General features: G+C 49.5%; 1 pseudogene; it reads right to left on the minus strand.

Annotated features, from left to right (window-relative positions):
• Positions 1-366: 366 nt before the first annotated feature.
• On the minus strand, positions 367-5,345 carry LOC147957960 (uncharacterized; annotated as a pseudogene).
• Between the last annotated feature and the right edge of the window lie 13,032 nt (positions 5,346-18,377).

Below are 18,377 nucleotides of genomic sequence, written 5' to 3' on the forward strand. Positions count from 1 at the left end.
GCGCCCGCACTCCAGACCGAAGCCGCCCCGCCGCGAAGCCTCGCCCCGTTCCTTAGCTCGGGCAGCGCGGACGCATCCCCCCTGCCTTGGTTTGTGCGAGTCGACGCCGGCGGCAAGCGGCGGGGCGCGGGGCGTGACTGGCGGTAAAGTGGAGGTTTATTAGTAGGTAAAGATATAAGAGGTGTGATCCTATTCTTTATGAGGACTAATCATCACGAATTTAAAGCAAATAAAACACTCGGATTAAGACAACTAAGGATATCTCCAACGCGGACCCTCATACCGCTCAAATACATCTAGACCATGCGGTCTGGACATGTTGTGCCATCCAACAAAGACCTATATCAGTCCGTCGGACAGTCCGGATCACTGCCACGCCCGCGTCTGACTGTCCTGGCCCACAAAAAAACCTTCATCACCCGAGCGCGCTTCTCGCCTCACACAGTCAGTGCTGCTCCAGAGTGTCAGTGCCGCATTAATGCCCGACCAGAGCAGATGCGACCTCTCACTGCTGCCGGCATTGAAGTGGTACGTGGCCGAGAGAGCACAACCAATGTTGCTTTCTGGTGCAGGCGACTGCTCCGCATTCAAATGATAGCCCGTCAGTTCGTCGCCCCTACATTAACGACTGCGGTTGTCGAGGAACCTACGCTGACACCACCCGTCTGTCCGTCTGCCGCCCAACATTGACCTCACTGTCATGGCCCATCGCCATCCGCCCGCTATATAAACACCAGCCCCACTACTAGGAAAAGGTCTGCTAGTGGCGCACCTGTTTTGCCTACTAATGGCGCACTACAGGTGCGCCACTAGCATCACGCCATTAGATTTTTTTACTAATGGCGCACCACGCAGTGCGCCATTAGTATATCCCACGGTGGGCCATTAGTATGCCTCCCAGGGGCCATATTTATCCATGTGCTCTGGCTTACTAATGGCGGACTGGTTGATGATGCGCCATTAGTGTGCTCTGGCTTACTAATGGCGCACTACTTGGTGGTGCGCCACTAGTATGAATATTAGGGATTTTTTTTTCTTTTCTGATATTTGCACAGGTTACAAAATATATTACTGGACAGAATATAGACAGCACCACACATCAAAAGCAGATTCATCGAATACAATAGAAGATTAGTCTCCGAATACAATTCATCATATTAGTCTCCGAATTCAAAAGACCGAACAAAGATAGAACATTACAAGTCTCGAGACCGCGAGTAGCGAGTTTGTCTTCACAATACAAGTCGATATCGATCATCTAAACTACTATCACATAGAAGAGAGTTGCGGTCATCACGATGAGCATCATCGCGATGAAACTGGTCTTCATCCGGTTCCTCCTCCGCTCCCTCCTCTCTCCCGCTAGATAGCGCGCGTATCTAGATTCAGCCTCCGCCCTAGTGGTGTACCCTTTGTAACTGTTACCGCTGAAACGGTGAACCTGTCTCCGACACTCCTCCTAGTCATCGTAGACTCCGCGAACCTTACCCTTGAACAAGACATACGACGACATCTCTATGCACTAGCCAAACAAAACGTTAGTAGAAATTCACAGCCAATACATAAGCAATATATAAGTATGCAACAAAACGATCGGAAGAGAAAAGCAAGACATTAATAGCACGACTCGTGGTCCTACTAATAAATGGCATCGATTACATCTAAGTTGAACGACTGTCCAAACCAAAGAGACATACAAGTTCATTAAAGTTTAATTACAACATGAGCTAATCGATGTTTCAGAACTACACATAGCATCACTACTTTCGAATCGACTCAGGGACCGGAGCATGGATGAAGCTGCCGTCTCTCGTGATGGTCATGAAATCGCGGGCGTTGTCAGCCTGCATTTGTAGCGTTGTGTCTATCTCACTGTTGGATGGTAGATATCTGAGGTAGAACTGCCCCGAGGTACGAAGGACATCTTGATGGATGATTTCCGCAAACTCCGACTGGATGCAAAAGAATTATTGTTTGATGTCCGCGTCCTGGATTGCCAACAATCTTGCGGCCCAATCTTTGAGATTATTTGGTAGCAGAAGGTGATTATGGTCCCGTACGATCACCCACATGTGATGGAGGGCGTAGTAGGCATCCTTATGACCGCCAGGCGGCTGCTTGACGCAGGGGAACGTCGTATTGTGGGCGAGCACGTGCTTGCCGTACCTACGAACTGGCATAGTGAAGGTGCCTCCAGATCTGGCGTAGCCGAGGAGAACATCAAGAAGTTTCTTGATATTTGCGTACTCTTTCTTCGACTGACAGCCCGAGTCGAAATACGTGGCCATGGAATATTTCGGGCTTAAGAGGATGAGTGTGCAATGTGTGTCACTACACAAAACACAGAATGTTAGAAAAAAAAGAACGATCGAAATCTAAGAAATCATATGTTACGGGGCGGCGAGGGGATGACTTACTCAGGAAAGTAAGGCACGAGGAAGTTATCCTTATCTGGGTTTGCCAGAATGATGCCCTCGAGGTAAGAACTCGCGACTTGCCGGTCCCCAGCGCTGCCCAAGATCTTGGCACGCATGTAGAAGGGGTCGACTATCACGATGTCCGGGGTCTTGTCTCTAATGATCCGCATCTCCATACTCAGCGAATATAGCCGAACGAAGGTGTAGTGCAGCGGATGAAGGTCAAACATAGAGAAGATGTCATCAAACCGCATGATGATCATATCCCCTGATGGCGTTATCCACAAAGCCCTTGCCTTCTGACACCTTGGCCACGAAAACCGGGTATGCCACATCATTCTCAGAGAGACGCCGCTTCTCCAAAGAAAGAACGCTGTCATGCAGACTCCGCATAGCACCGGTTGCAGCATTGAGCAGATTAGTCGGTAGCATCGGCCTACCCGCCACATGCACCCTCCTCGAGATATCCTTAGGTGAAGGTGGACCGTCCTGAGCACGGATCGTACTCGGTGCCGGCTGGCTGGCACCCTTGTTACTCTTTCTTTTCCGTCCCTTCTTCTTCTGCTGTAATGGGATCGAGTTCTGCTCACAGACCGCCTTCTTGAGTGTGTTGGGGCTGATAATATCTGAGGCTCGGTGAAGGCGGCAGCTGGAGGCGTCTCCTGAGAACTGAACGCCAGACGACGCCTGTTGCAATTTGGTTTCTCTGCGGTACCAGCATGATCGCGGTCATCTTTTTCAGGGTTGTGTTCTTGAGAAGGAGGCCCAAAGAATTCGTCACCGTACCCATGTGCGGCAAAGTACTTATCGACGTTGGTAAATGTACCGTCGTCGTTGTTGTCGTCATCCAGATCATGTGCCATATGCATGTTCGGATCCTGTGCCATAGGGATGTCCGGAGTGTCCTGTAGCGTTGCAGCGGTCTTGCCATGGCTTGGCGCCAGCACGAATGGCGGTGTTGTCTGTGGGGTGGTGTCCCTCGCCCCCAAACGAATCTGGCTTTTCGGCCAAAGCAGGGGCCAGCTTACGCAGGCGCTGAGGGTCATCACATCATCTTCGTTGGCCCCAGCAGGTCGAATCGGAGGTAACAACTCGTCGCAGCCTGGCAGCACCCGAACCAGTTCAACCCTATACACGGTGGGTGGCATCGGATTACCGTGGAACACAGGGTTGCCCGGTTGAACGATTCTGCCCTTGGCGACATCGATCAACTCGCCACCCATGAAGTGCAGGAGAGTGCATGGAACGTCGGCGGTGCCCTGCGAAAACATGTAGGGCGTCAGGGATGCCCAGTCAAAGGCAAGGAGATGAAGTCATCGGCCGAGAGGCTTAGTTACCGTGATGGCGTCGAGCTCAGCTAATGTCGAGGCACCGCCAACGGCAGGCGCGCAACTGACGGAGGGGCTGCTTGCTGCCAAGGTGCCGGCCGGCGTACACCCGGGTGCATTAAGCTCCAATGCCCGTGCCGGCGTCGGAGACACCAATACCGCCTCCGCCGGAGACACTAATGGGGCCGCCTGCGCGTTGTGCGAGTTGCTGGCCGTGAAGCTGTGAACCGGGGCACAATGGCCGCCCGAAATCCACGCCTGCAGCCCCTCAATCAAGGTAGGCACAATGGCGGTGAGCGTCGATCCCAGTTGTTGTTGCACTTTCTCTTGGACAATCTCCGGAATCCATAACACTTGTGCCTTGAGTTCTTGAACCTCGCGCGACTGGCTTTCCGAGCTGGTCTTTCTCTCCTTTCACCCACCAGCGTTATAGTATGACGACCATTTTGTGGACAAGCCTTTGCCGGCCACACGACCAGCTGACGATGGCTTACTGAGCTTATCCTTGTTTTTCATTACATTCAACGCCCTATTTAGAGTGTTGTCCCAAGGGGAGCTCTGAGACGACCCCGCTCTACTGCTTTCAGTCTCCTGCAAAAGGAATGTGAACCATTTAGAAATTTGGCTTCAGTAATTAGAATGCAACCATATGGAGCTAATTACGCGGGGGTGTATTCCTGACCAGAACACGCTCAAGCGCCCTGGTCTTCGGATCCGTGGTAAGCTCCTTTCTTACCGGGTCCTCCTTGTACCGGGCCCTGACATAGTTCCTGGTCTGCTTGTCACGGTATTTCTCGAAGCGGGGCGGTAGGCCTTGCTCGGCACGCTCCGCGTCCTCCTTGTCCCATATAGGCTCTGCCACTCTATAATCGCTGGGACAGAGTTGGTGGACCCCTAAGTTCAACTCCCACATTTCTTTCCCCCACTGACTTGATTCGGAGGTTGCGCTGCTCTCGCACTTGATCTTGAACTCCTTGTAGTCATCTTCGCTGATCAAAGGATTTTTCGCCTTGATCTTCTCATAACTATCACCTTTTTCAATCATTCTCTTCACCGTGCTTCTCCAAGTAGACAGGGCCATGCTCATCTTCGTAAGGGCGGTACTTTTCACTTTATTCCGTGAGAGGCGTGTATTTGCAAATTCAGCGGGGAACTTGTATCGTTCGTGCAGCTTCGTGAAGAGGAGGCTGCGCAAATTCCCTCGGTCCATATGCCTTAGGTTCTCGGTGTTGATCGAGATGGTGCTCCGGAGAATGCACCCGAGCTGAACTGAGTACCCCTTGACTAATTCTTTGGGCGCCGTTGGATTCCCATCAGAGTTCACTTCAGTAAATTCCTCCTTGATGATGCCGAGCACGTTCGGGCGCCGGTCCTTCCGTTGCCTCTTCGGTTGGCTGCCATCTGTGCGTGCGCTGCCATCATTAGTGGTGGCATCCTCGGCGGCAACATCAGTGGTGTCATCCCCGACGCCACTAGGGGTTGTGTTGTCAGGATCGGTGTCTTCCGCGGCGTCCTCATAGTGGTGAGGTTGTTCCTCCATCTCCTGGGACAGCTCCTAGAATTTCTTGCCCGAACCATCGGCATCATCGTTGTGGGCCATGTTTTTCTCTAAATAGGAAAAAAGTTTGGTCAAAAAGTTGGTTATTATCAAGGAACAAGATCATGGTCTCATCATTTAGGGTTTGTCGACACCGAGGCATCCTAAAAGCTAAGCTTTTATCATTTAGGGTTTGTCGATACCGAGGCACCCTAAAAGCCTAAGCTTTCATCATTTAGGTTTTTATTGACACCGAGGCACCCTAAAAGCCAAGGTTTTATAATTTATGGTTTGTCGACACCGAGGCATCCTAAAAGCTAAGCTGGGAAGGAGAATTCTAAGTTGGGCCTAATCACTTGGCTCTATTGCCACCTATGGTTTAATGCAGCAAGAATAAAGGGGCAGTTGATCCTACTTAATTAAGTACTAAGATACCCCGGCCCATGCATTAGTCACAAGTACCCCATATGTCCTATTTTTAGCAAAGTCATGCTAAAATTCACGAAAAATTTCAGCATGACCTTTGCTGAAAATAGGACATATGGAGTACCTGAATTTGCCGGAACAAAAGTTAATCGACATTCCATCAAACTCAAGGGCCTCTCGGGGTACCTACAAAACCATCACGACACGATGGTCAGAATAAAGCAACACCCTGCACTAGCCTAAAAACAAGTGAAGTTTCACCCATATAAGAACAGGTGCAAACAAAATAATGACACTCAATTTAGATAGCAAAAAAAGTGAACATCAAAGGTTCATGGGAATTCAGCAAAGGTGCACAAGAGACAGTGTAAGCTTCAGACCCAGCAGACCAGTACAAATTTGCTAGGCTATAAATTCCTGAATTCTAGTCACATTGACACTCCTGGTTTTCTACAAACACCAAGTACTAGGGCAGATAAAAGTTCTGAAATTTGTGTGCCTAACTGAATTAACTGAATTTTTAGTAACCGAATAAACTGAATTTTCAAAACTGACAAATATTAATAGGTTGACTACAACAAATCCAATTTGCAAGCTTGACTACATATAATTTGAGCAACTTGTTGAGCTAATTTTGAGCAGAACTCCTTGAGGAACTAGCAGCAAGGAGTGGCTACAACTACAAACTGTGGCTAGAACTGCAGATTTACACATTAAAGGACACACACTCAAGCAAGCTTCCTGAACAATACCCTGACATAAAACATAGCACAAGAAATGAATTTCTATAACTAGCAGAGATCATGTGCAGCTGCAGTGACTATCATTTGTATTCTTGTTGCTAAAACTGGCCAAGTTTATGTCTAGGTAAGGAGCAGAAAGAAGAGGAGCTCATTTGACAGTGCTGTCTTGATTCAAAGGAGCCTAAACTCCAGAAATAGCAATTCATTTGTATTTTTTGAACCTAATTTGACCAATTTGCTAATTTGACTTAATCTTGAACCTAAACTGCCTTGATTAACTTCTTGAACCTAATCCATGAGCAAGAAGATGGACACTTGCTAATTTGACCAAAATTAGCAATTTTTTGAACCTAATTTGACCTAAATTCGAGAGGGATTTGACCTAAACCTAGCAAAAGAGAGAAGAAGAGGGCATGTTCGGGAGGGAGGAGAGGAGGAAGAGAGGAGAAGAGAGGCAGAGGGAGGAGGGCAATGAAGATTACCTGACCACGATGAGGTGACGGCCGGAGCGGAGACGACGGAGGGCGGAGACGGCGAGCTTTGGGGAGGCGGGTATAGACGGCGGGGAGGTCGCGAGGTGCTCAGGCCTCCTCTCTGGTGGACGCGGGCCTCCTCTCCTGGTGGACGTGGATGGCCCTCCTGTGGATGAGGGGGCAGGGGTGGGGCGGCTCCGAGGCTCCAAGTCTCCGGCGATGCAGTGGGTCTCGTTCGGGGCGGCGCAGTGGGTCTAGGCGCCGCGGGTTTCTAGGGTTTTGAGGACTGTGAAGGCGAGGGAGGGAGGGGGTATGGGCGGGGGAGCCCGAGAGCGAGGTCGCCGGTGGGTGGAAGGTGATCAGCGGCGGTGGTGAGAGGCGAGGGGCAGACATGTGATCGATTGGGGGAAGAAAGGGGATTGGGGATTTTAGTGGAGGGATGCTTAGCAATGGCGCACCCCCTAGCGATGCGCCATTAGAATTTATTTTGGATAGCAATGGCGCACCCCCTAGAGGTGCGCCATTAGTAATCTTTTTTTGGATAGCAATGGCGCACCCCTAGCGGTGCGCCATTAGTATATATTTTTTTTAGGATTTTTTGTTTCCTAGCGGAGGGCCGACAACGGCGTCTTGAACTCTAGGTCTCGCTCGGGGGGAGGGAGGGGTGGGTGGTGTGCTCGGCTGATTCCGTTCGGGGGAATCGAGCGAGGAGACAGGGGAGGGTGCGGGGGGTCGTCTGCGGCGGTGGAGCGGGGGAGGGTGCGGGGGGTCGTCGGTGGCGGTGGAGCGGGGGAGGGTGCGGGGGGTCGTCGGAGGCGGTGGAGCGGGGGAGGGTGCGGGGGGTCGTCGGCGGTGGTGGAGCGGGGGAGGGAGCGGGGGGTCGTTGGCGGCGGTGGAGTGGGGGAGGGTGCGGGGGGTCGGCGGCGGCGATGGTGGAGCGGGGGAGGGTGCGGGGGGTCGTCGTCGGCGGTGGAGTGGGGGAGGGTGAGGGGGTTGCTCAGCGGCGAGGGGGATCTGGCGAGGGGGATAGCGATTGAGATGGAGGGAGATCGAGACCGAGTGTCCTCATGAATATTCAATATTTTTTTCATATTGAATATGAAAAAATATCATCAAATTTGAAAAAAAAATCATAAATTCAAAAAGTGCCCATGAAATTTAAAAATATTCATGAGTTCAAAAAATATTAACAAATTCAATACTTTTTGTGAATTAGAAATTCAATACCATAATAAACATAAATAAATATTCATGAGGACTAGAACAGAAGATATATCATTTCAATATGTCGAAACACAATTGAGAAATGAAGACTACAATTTAAATACAATCGATCTTAGCGAGCTATCTTTTCACAATCTTCTTGCCTTTCTTTTTTGCAAATGGAGTTTTTTTGTTGAACGGACGTCCTTTAGGTAGGGTGGTCATGCTTCTTCTTGTGGTGTATTGCAGTTCATCGTCGTTGTCATGTTCCATCTTCGGGTCGCCGTACTTGTCGAAGTCTTGCTCATTGGCGACTCCATCCATTCTAATGATCTTCCTTTTGCCTCTCCTCACGACAACATGACTGGGCTTTGACGGGTCGGTAATGAAGAAGCATTGGTCGACTTGGGAAGCCAGTACCCATGGCTCATTTTCAAGATGACGTTTGCGCCCGCGGTCTTGGATTTGGCTTCGGGTATAACCATGGTGGTGAAATATCGGTATTCTTTTAGGACGCTCATGGCCGATCTGTCACGGAACATCGGGACCTTCTCTCCAACGTAGCTTAGCTCCCAGATCTCCTCGATCCTTCCGTAGTATCTGTCCTTGTCGTTACCGGTGTAGGATTCCATCGTTACCCCAGAGTTCTGATAACCATCGCTCTTCATGTCCTTGTCCTCGGTGTAGAATGTGTAGTTGTTGATATCATACGCCCCATAGGTCATCAGGTTGTGCTCGGCGCCCTGTGACAAGGCGAATATGAGTTTTTCTTCCGCGGAAGAATCCTCATGTAAAGGGTACGACAGAAGCTACTTCTTGAACCAACGCGTGAAACATGAGTTGTGCTCTTTGATTATATCTCCGTCCGTCCTCTGTTGGCCTCGGTCATTGTACATTTGACGGTGTCCTGGACTAGGGGGTACTCACCACGTCATCTCCCGATCTGTTAGATTGGGCTGAGGACCCCCATGGCCGTATACTCATGGGCCAGTTCGGACAGCTGCCTCATACATGGAAGATTTCACAAGACTTGGTGATCAAGACAAGGACACCTCCCCACCGGCGTATTCGGCTAGGACTCTTATTATCCTAGGCCTCTAGTGCATTATATAAACCGAGGCCAGGCTAGTCGATAGATACATACATACAATCGTACCATAGGCTATAGCTTCTAGGGTTTTAGCCTCTACGATCTCGTGGTAGATCAACTCTTGTAATACTCATATTATCAATATCAATCAAGCAGGACGTAGGGTATTACCTCCATTAAGAGGGCCCGAACCTGGGTAAACATCGTGTCCCCTGCGTCCTATTACTATCGATCCTAGACGCACAGTTCGGGACCCACTACCCGAGATCCGCCGGTTTTGACACCGACATTGGTGCTTTCATTGAGAGTTCCGCTGTGTGATCGGCAAAAGGATCGATGGCTCGTCTGCAGATTAACTGCGGCGTCGACATCTTCGTCACCGGCTCGACTGGTCACCTTGGCTTGACCGAGGACTGTGCCCTGCCTCCGATCATCATGTTCGGACGAGGGCCTTCATCAATATCAACTCCGATCTCTATCAAGATCATGAAGGAATCATCCATGGAGCTCGGGGGCTCAGCGTCAACATTGCCCTCGGGCGACCGTGCTGTTTTTCCGAACAGCGAACTTGTATACGCTGCCACCACCTCTTTGAGCATCGCTTTGACGATCCCTCAGGTGGAATTGTGTGAAATTAAGTCTACAACAACCATACAAAATTTGTGTTCTGATGAAGGAATCTCTGGCAATCTATGATACACCCGAGCCCTGTCAAATCTGGATGGGAATCTGGACGAGTTTAGGGCGTGGTCTCCAGAGCCCAGCTCAGAGGTCCTTTGGAAGATCCAACTGTTCATCTACGGCGGAATTCCCATATCTACCACCCCTCCAAATTTCAGCTCAATCCGACGGTTCAAACTCCGGGAACCTTCCGATGAGGGGACCAATTTTCGGATCTGTTTTCTGCGCGAATACGGATCCGACCCGAATTCATGTTTCTTTATGAACGTGATATTGGACAACCTTTTTAGAGGAATTCTTTTCTAGGGTATTGTGCGTCGCTTTTGAACACGTGCCCGTAAAATTTTAAGCCTCCCCTGAGGTCATCTTCATCATCATGCTGGTGTCAAACCAGTCCGGCAATATTGCCCTAAGGCTGCCGACCTGCGCTAGACACGTCGTCACTTTGTTGAGCCGAGCTCAACTTCTTCGATCATCATCTCGGCAAGCCGAACAAGAGTTCAGCATCGCGAAGGATATAGCATCATCAACGTCGCTGCCCCACGGACTACACGGAGCGGGCATACCGGCATCGCCACGCGGTAGCTGCATCAAGCAGCGTCGATCGCGTCACAAGTCTTGACCTGCGTCACCATCACCATGCTGCCTCTTCTTCAAGTCATCATCAAACACGCCGACCTATTTCGACACATCGGCTGCCAGGTAGACTCCGGCATCTCTTCGGCGAGCCGCTCCAACACCTCGGCTAGACCGGGGGCTTCATCATCTCTTCATCAACATACTCCAATGACTTCGGCGTCACCAGCCGACCAGCTTCGTCACGTTAGCTGGACTGAGGGCTTCACCTCGGCAAGCCAACCTTTGCCAGCATCACCAGGCCATCGCTTTATCGCCCATCAGGCAATGGGTGTGCGGATCGATTCCTGATTTTGGGAGTCGCTTTTCTTCAGAATGCTACAACAAATAAACCAGGTGCTATTAATCCTAACAATTTTTGCTTGTTTGGTTTATTTTTCTTAAGGAATTATTACTCTGGTCTGTTCCATCATCTATACACATGTCTATCAAATGACGGCCACATTAAAAACAGCCGCGTGGTGGTTCGGTCAGTTTCCGTACATAACTCGGCGAACGCCGCATCCGGAGCCCGGACCGCCTTGCAAATTCAGGCTTTGTCATGCCTTCACCCTCGTCACGCTGACGCCCTGCATCGACATTGACTTCGGCGCCAGGCCATATTTCTTTTATTACTCACTTTGCATAAATTATTTATTATGCAACGCTTTTTTTAATTATTATTATTACTATTATCTCCGGTCTGCACCATTTTTTGTGCACAGGAAAATGATCCGGGTTGGGCAGTATCGTCAACTCGGCGTACTGACATACCACGTCACCTCGGCTGGATGGGGGGCTTCGTCAACACTTCATTACCCCATGCCAGGGACTTCGGCATCACTCTGCCGGCCCGCATTGGCCGTGCTATGTCACCACTTCGGAGTGTCGAGCTCTTTGCTCTGCCACCTTGGGACCGACTTGGGGGATGGAACCTTGTCCCGCATCAAGCTCGGGCCGCGTCATCAATACCGAACATATTAACCAGCTAAGTTGCCTTCATGCTCAAAGTCTTCAATTTTTTAACTTGTGTTCGGTTCGACCAAGCATTATACCTTTTTGAAAAAAAAAGTTGCTTGTAGAGAATCTCCTTGTCAAAACATTGTTTGTGACACACAAATTCAAATACCCCATATACTTGTACGGCTTCGTTCCTTGTTCGTGTATTACGCCACAATATGCACCATATTGACTTAAGCGATTTGCAAGCTGGGTTGCCTCGCTCCTGTGTTTACCCCTACGTTCCCAATTGTTCTGCTTGGGAGTAAAGGGAGCACCTCTGCGATTGTCACGACCGGGTCGTCCGAACTCTGACCTCAGACTGGGTGAAGCCGAAAGCTAGCGCTCTTATTGTTTTCAATCATGGTCGGCACTAAACGGAACTCATGAGTACAAAAAATCCATTGCACAAGTCTCATAGTAATAATGAGCACTGAAGAAAGGTATCGGTGGGGGTACTATTTTCTTCGAAGATGCTTCTTACACTTCGTTAGTAATATAGCATAAGTTCCCTGAGCGCACTTTGTCTGTTACAGCCCTATGGCCTGATTGCCTGGTCATCGGAAACACCGTCGATACTCTCGACAGGCGGAGTACATGACACTTTTCGGCCCTTGGCCGAAGAGGGAGAAGCCGACGGTCAGTTAAGACGCGTTTAAAGTTGGAGTGAACAAAGATATGATATTAGTACTTCGGTACATACAATCATTATACATAAAATTCTTTTACCCAAGTCACTTGAGGGCTCTTAAATTTATATGAGCCGTTTTATAATAAGTGTTCTTCTTCTTAGTCGTTGCAAAGTTTTTATTACTATTATTATTTATCACTCCCTTTTTCGACACGAGTGTGTGGTCACTAGCCGGGGAGCCTAATTTCTCTCTCAAAGCCGCTAGAGTTTAGTTTGCTAAACTGGCCTAATGAGAAGTACTCCGCCTTCGGGATAGGAGGTTGAAGTCGTAGGCTAACCCGCTTGAAGTCTTGAGATATGATGTGTCATGTTAAAGCACGACAGATGCACTTTTTTTTCTAAAGTCCAATTTTCGGATTGGCACCGAACAATTGATCTTGTTCGGATGTCACATTTTTACTGAAGTTTTTTGGTTTTCCAAGCTTATGGCACTTTTAAACTATTTGTGTGTTTTTAGCACAAGTCTCGCAGTGCAACGCCGGACACCTTTAGAGATCCGGTAAAAACATTCTCGGATCTCACTATATATGCATTGGTTTCGAATTGTGTCTTCGGTCAATAGTTGGGTTGCCCGGCTCTTGCCCTTGCCTCCTACGTTCCGCTTTTTCGGCTAGGTGTGCAAAGGGAGAACCACTGCAATTGTGCTTCCAGCTCACATGGTTAAGCACCTCAGTGGAGAAAGCCGAAAACTGACTGTCACAATAATAGTAAACCGGTCACCAATCCGATGACAGTGTTAAATGATGGGCCATTCATAACAATGGCCGAAGTGTATACAGCTTGACCTCGACTGTTGCCGAACACTACCGGGGGCTTTTAACTGGCCTCCCAAACTAAAATCCTCGATATTTTTCTCTTACATTAGAGCTGAGGTTTCATGATCATGCTTAGCATGACAACCCATAGAAAGGAACCGAAGCGGGACTATTTTCTTTGGAAGACATTTCTTATGTTAAAATAGTAATATAACTTATCTCTCTGCGTACCTTTGTTTATAAAACTGTATGGCCAGATTGCCTTGTTTGTTGTAAATCTTTGCCCTCATAAAGGCTTTATAAAGTAGGACAAACACTCCTCGGCTACTAGCCGAGGAGGTCGAAGCTGATGGTTGGTCAACAAAGTTTTGTACAATGCGGATCCGAGCATTAAGGATGTAAAGTACTTGGATACATAGAGTCATTACACATAATTTGTGATTTTACTATGTATATCGACCCTTAATTCGGCCACCTGTGCCCGCATTAAGGCTCGGGGGCTACTGGGCTTCGGGCTTATTATTTACAAATATTAAAGGGGCACATCGGTCCCTCGATCTGGTGTCGGCACCCGACGAGTGTCGCAGGGGCTACTGCATTGCCTTTCCAATGCAGAAAATTTTAAGTGCAATACAGTTTCCGAGGAGATTATGATCCTCAGGTTGGTCGGCCACACCCATCCTGAGTCTCGAGGACTGAGCATGCCGCTTTTTGTATCCCGAAGTATTCTGCCGAGCTAGGACTTGATCCTCGGGCCGATTTTGCAAATCAACCTGAGTCTCAGCGGCTACTGGGATCAGTGGTCTTACTTCATCCTTCAAGTGCATCTTGGGTTTTAAACCGATACACATGTTGAGGGTTACTGGCTATATATCTCGGCAGAGAATAAATTGCACCAATCAAAAATATTGACAAAAATTGGCCCATGGTCGGGGTGGTGCACCACCTCGGAAGCAATCTGGCATAAAGCTCGGGCGCTAGTGGCTGGCTCCATAGAGGGCATTTCCAGCATTAAGCTCGGCTAAACTCCTTCAACTTTTTTGGACCAAGATGATCTATGACATCTTGGATATAGTCCGGCGTTGGAGCTTGGACACGGTCCGACGTTGGAGCTTGGATACATTTCGGTGTTGGAGCTCGGATGCAGTCCGGCATTGGTGCTCGGCTGCAAAAGATACCTCGAATGCAGTCTGGCATTAGAGCTCGGACAGAAGAGTACACTGCCTCCCGGGAACAACTCCAAACCTGAGGTGTGGGATTAAGATAACAAGGCATTGATAAAGGCCGAAAACTTAAAGGGGCTCCTCGGATACCCGACGTGTAAACTCGTCGAATGCATTTCGGCAATCCTCAAGATCGAAGATGAGAAGATTTGTTGAACCAGTTTTCAAGACCAACAACCGAAGATGAAGAATAGTTCGGGAGAATCGGGGAGTGTCTCTAACTTGAAGACCGGTTCAGGGGGCTACTGACAGTGTCCTGGATTAGGGGGTACTCACCACGTCATCTCCCGATCTGTTAGATTGGGCCGAGGACCCCCATGGCCGTATACTCATGGGCCAGTTCGGACAGCTGCCGCATACATGGAAGATTCCACAAGACTTGGTGATCAAGACAAGGACTCCTCCCCACCGGCGTATTCGGCTAGGACTCTTGTTCTCCTTGGCCTCTAGTGCATTATATAAACCGAGGCCAGGCTAGTCGATAGATACATACATACAATCATACCATAGGCTAGCTTCTAGGGTTTTAGCCTCTACGATCTCGTGGTAGATCAACTCTTGTAGTACTCATATCATCAATATCAATCAAGCAGGACATAGGCTATTACCTCCATCAAGAGGGCCCAAACTTGGGTAAACATCGTGTCCCCTGCCTCATGTTACCATCGATCCTAGACGCACAGTTCGGGACCCCCTACCCGAGATCCGCCGGTTTTGACACCGACAACATCTTCTCAATAAAGGTTTTGTGCTCTACCACCCAAGGATCGACCACGTCTATGTGTTGTAGCGCGACTAGGCTGGCCCTTTCAAAGTCGGCGAGTCGACCCTCGAAATCAACATGCATTTTGCGGTGACCCTCGCGGTGACCCCATCTAGCGAGCCTATCGAGGTGCCTGTTGATGGGCAGACCAACGGGGTTCTCGATGCCTAGATAATTCGTGAAGTAGGAGATGCACTCTTCGGTCAGAAAGCCCCTGGCTATGCTTCCCTCTGGACGTGACATGTTGCGAAGTATCCTTTGATGACACCATTCATCCTTTTGAATGGCATCATGCTGTGCAGGAACGTCGGCCCGAGTTGGATGATATCCTCCACGATATGGACCAGCAGATGCACCATAACATCGAAGAATGTGGGCAGGAAGTACATCTCAAGCTCACATAGTATCACCACGATCTCTTCCTGTAGCCTTCTGAGTTGCCTCACGCCAACCGGCTTCCGAGAGATGACGTCGAAAAAGTTGCATAGGCCAAATAGCGTTTCACGGACGTGCGCGTCCATGATCCCACGGATTGCAACTAGAAGTATCTGCGTTATCAGCACGTGACAGTCGTGAGACTTCATCCCGCTGAACTTCTGCTTCGCTGGGTCTAGGTATCTGCTTATCTTCCCCGCGTAACTGTAAGGAAGTTTTACTCCTCTGAGGCAGGTGAAAATCTGCTCGATCTCCTCCTGACTTAGAGTGAAGTAGGCTGGAGGGTAGTCATTTCCGGTCTTATTGGCCTTTTTGCCATTGCGACGACTTTCCGTGTCCTGCTTCGCCTCATCATCATCATCGTCATCATTAGCATGAAGCTCCACCCTGATGCCCATTGATTTCAAGTCTGCCCTTGCTTTCGGCCCATCTTTGGTCCTCTTTGGCATGTTGAGCAGGGTACCAAGCAGACTCTCGCACACGTTCTTCATGATATGCATGACATCAAGACTGTGAGGCACACGGTGGATATTCCAGTATGGCAAGTCCCAGAAAACAGATCTCATTTTCCATATCTTCAGCAGCGGCTCGGGCGCCTTTCGCTTCTTTCCTGGCTCTGGTGCCTTTTGCTTCTTTCCCGGTAGTGGGCAATCTTTCCAATTTTTCAACAGCTCGTTTATTTCCTCATCGCTCCTAGTACGCGGGCGTCTTCGGGATTCGGTTTCACCATCGAACAGATCCTTGCATTTTCTCCATGGGTCATCGTCGCGAAGCCACCTTCGATGTCCCATGAACACGGTTTTCGAAGACCCGGGATCTCTATCTAGCTGGCGATACATTGTGTCATCCATGCACCTGACGCATCCAGAAAATCCGTGGACCACCTGCCCCGCGAGATATCCGTAACCTAGATAGTCGTGCACCGTCGTGAGTAGTGCGGCTCTCATAGGGAAATATTATTTCTCTGCGGCGTCCCACGTATTGGCTGGCGTTTTCCACAGTGTGTCTAGCTCCTCTTTCAGCAGCCCCAGATACAGATTGATGTCGTTCCCTGGTTGTTTCGGCCCTTCAATTAGCATACTCATGTGAATGTACTTGCTCTTCATCCACAACCAGGGGGAAGGTTGTACATCACAAACACAAGCCAAGTGCTATGTGTGCTTCTCTGGCTGCCACACGGATTGACTCCATCGGTGCTCGCGCCCACCATGATGTTCCTTGGATCGTCCCCAAATTCGGGGTGTTCGAAGTTCAACGCTTGCCACTGGCTCGCATCCTTAGGGTGACTCAGCATTTTGTCTCTTTTATTTATCTCCGGATCATTTCCGCCTTCTTCTCCTCCCTATCCGCGTGCCAACGCAGGAGCTTTGCTAGCTTAGGGTCCGCGAAATACCATTGCAGACGAGGAGTGATCGGAAAGTACCACACCACCTTTTGAGGAGCTTTCTTCCTCTTCTTGTATCGAGTGATGCCGCACACCGGACATATGGTAGACTCCTCGTGCTCGTCCCGATAAATGATGCAATTGTTCATGCACACTGTTGGAAATATGCCCTAGAGGAAATAATAAAATGGTTATTATTGTATTTCCTTGTTCATGATAATTGTCTATTGTTCATGCTATAATTGTATTAACCAGAAACCGTAATACATGTGTGAATACATAGACCACAACATGTCCCTAGTAATCCTCTAGTTGACTAGCTCGTTGATCAATAGATGGTTACGGTTTCCTGACCATGGACATTGGATGTCATTGATAACGGGATCACATCATTAGGAGAATGATGTGATGGACAAGACCCAATCCTAAGCATAGCACAAGATCGTGTAGTTCGTCTACTAGAGCTTTTCTGAATGTCAAGTATCATTTCCTTAGACCATGAGATTGTGCAACTCCCGAATACCGCAGGAGTGCTTTGGGTGTACCAAACATCACAACGTAACTGGGTGGCTATAAAGGTGCACTACATGTATCTCCGAAAGCGTCTGTTGGGTTGGCATGAATCGAGACTGTGATTTGTCACTCCGTATGACGGAGAGGTATCTCTGGGCCCACTCGGTAATGCATTATCATAATGAGCTCAGTGTGACTAAGTAGTTGGCCACGGGATCATGCATTCTGGAACGAGTAATGTGACTTGCCAGTAACGAGATTGAACGAGGTATTGGGATACCGACGATTGAATCTCGGGCAAGTAACATACCGATTGACATAGGGAATTGTATACGGGATTGCTTGAATCCTCGACATCGTGGTTCATCCGATGAGATCATCATGGAACATGTGGGAGCTAACATGGGTATCTAGATCCCGCTATTGGTTATTGGCCAGAGAGTTGTCTCGGTCATGTCTGCATGGTTCCCGAACCCGTAGGGTCTACACACTTAAGGTTCGATGATGCTAGGGTGATTACCGAATGTTGTTCAGAGTCCCGGATGAGATCCTGGACGTCACGAGGAGTTCCGGAATGGTCCGTAGGTGAAGATTTATATGTAGGAAGTTGTCATACGGTCACCGGAATGGTTCGGGGGCATATCGGTATTGTACCGGGTCCACCGGAGGGGTTCCAGGGGTCCATCGGGAGGGGCCACCTCTCTCGGAGGGCCTAATGGGCCGTAGAGGAAAGGGAACCAGCCCAACATGGGCTGGCCGCATCTCCCCTTGGGCCCATGCGCCTAGGGTTGGGGGGAAACCCTAAGGGGGGGCCCCCTTGCTTGGGGGGGCAAGCCCCCTCCCCTTGGCCGCCCCCCCTCTAGATCTCATCTAGAGGGGGCCGACCCCCTTCCTCCTTCCCCTATAAATAGAGGGGAAAGGGGAGGGCCGCACACCACATCCAAGGTGCAGCCCCTCCCCTCCCCAACACCTCTCCTCCTCCGCAAGAGCTTGGCGAAGCTCTGCTGGAGTATTGCTGCTCCACCACCACCACGCCGTCGTGCTTCTGTTGGAGCCCTCTTCCTCAACCTCTCCCTCCTCCTTGCTGGATCAAGGCGCGGG

The sequence above is a fragment of the Triticum urartu genome, chromosome 7A, assembly GCF_056163025.1.
Source record: "Triticum urartu cultivar PI428250 chromosome 7A, HENAU_Tu73, whole genome shotgun sequence".
In the NCBI taxonomy this organism is placed as follows: Eukaryota; Viridiplantae; Streptophyta; class Magnoliopsida; order Poales; family Poaceae; genus Triticum; species Triticum urartu.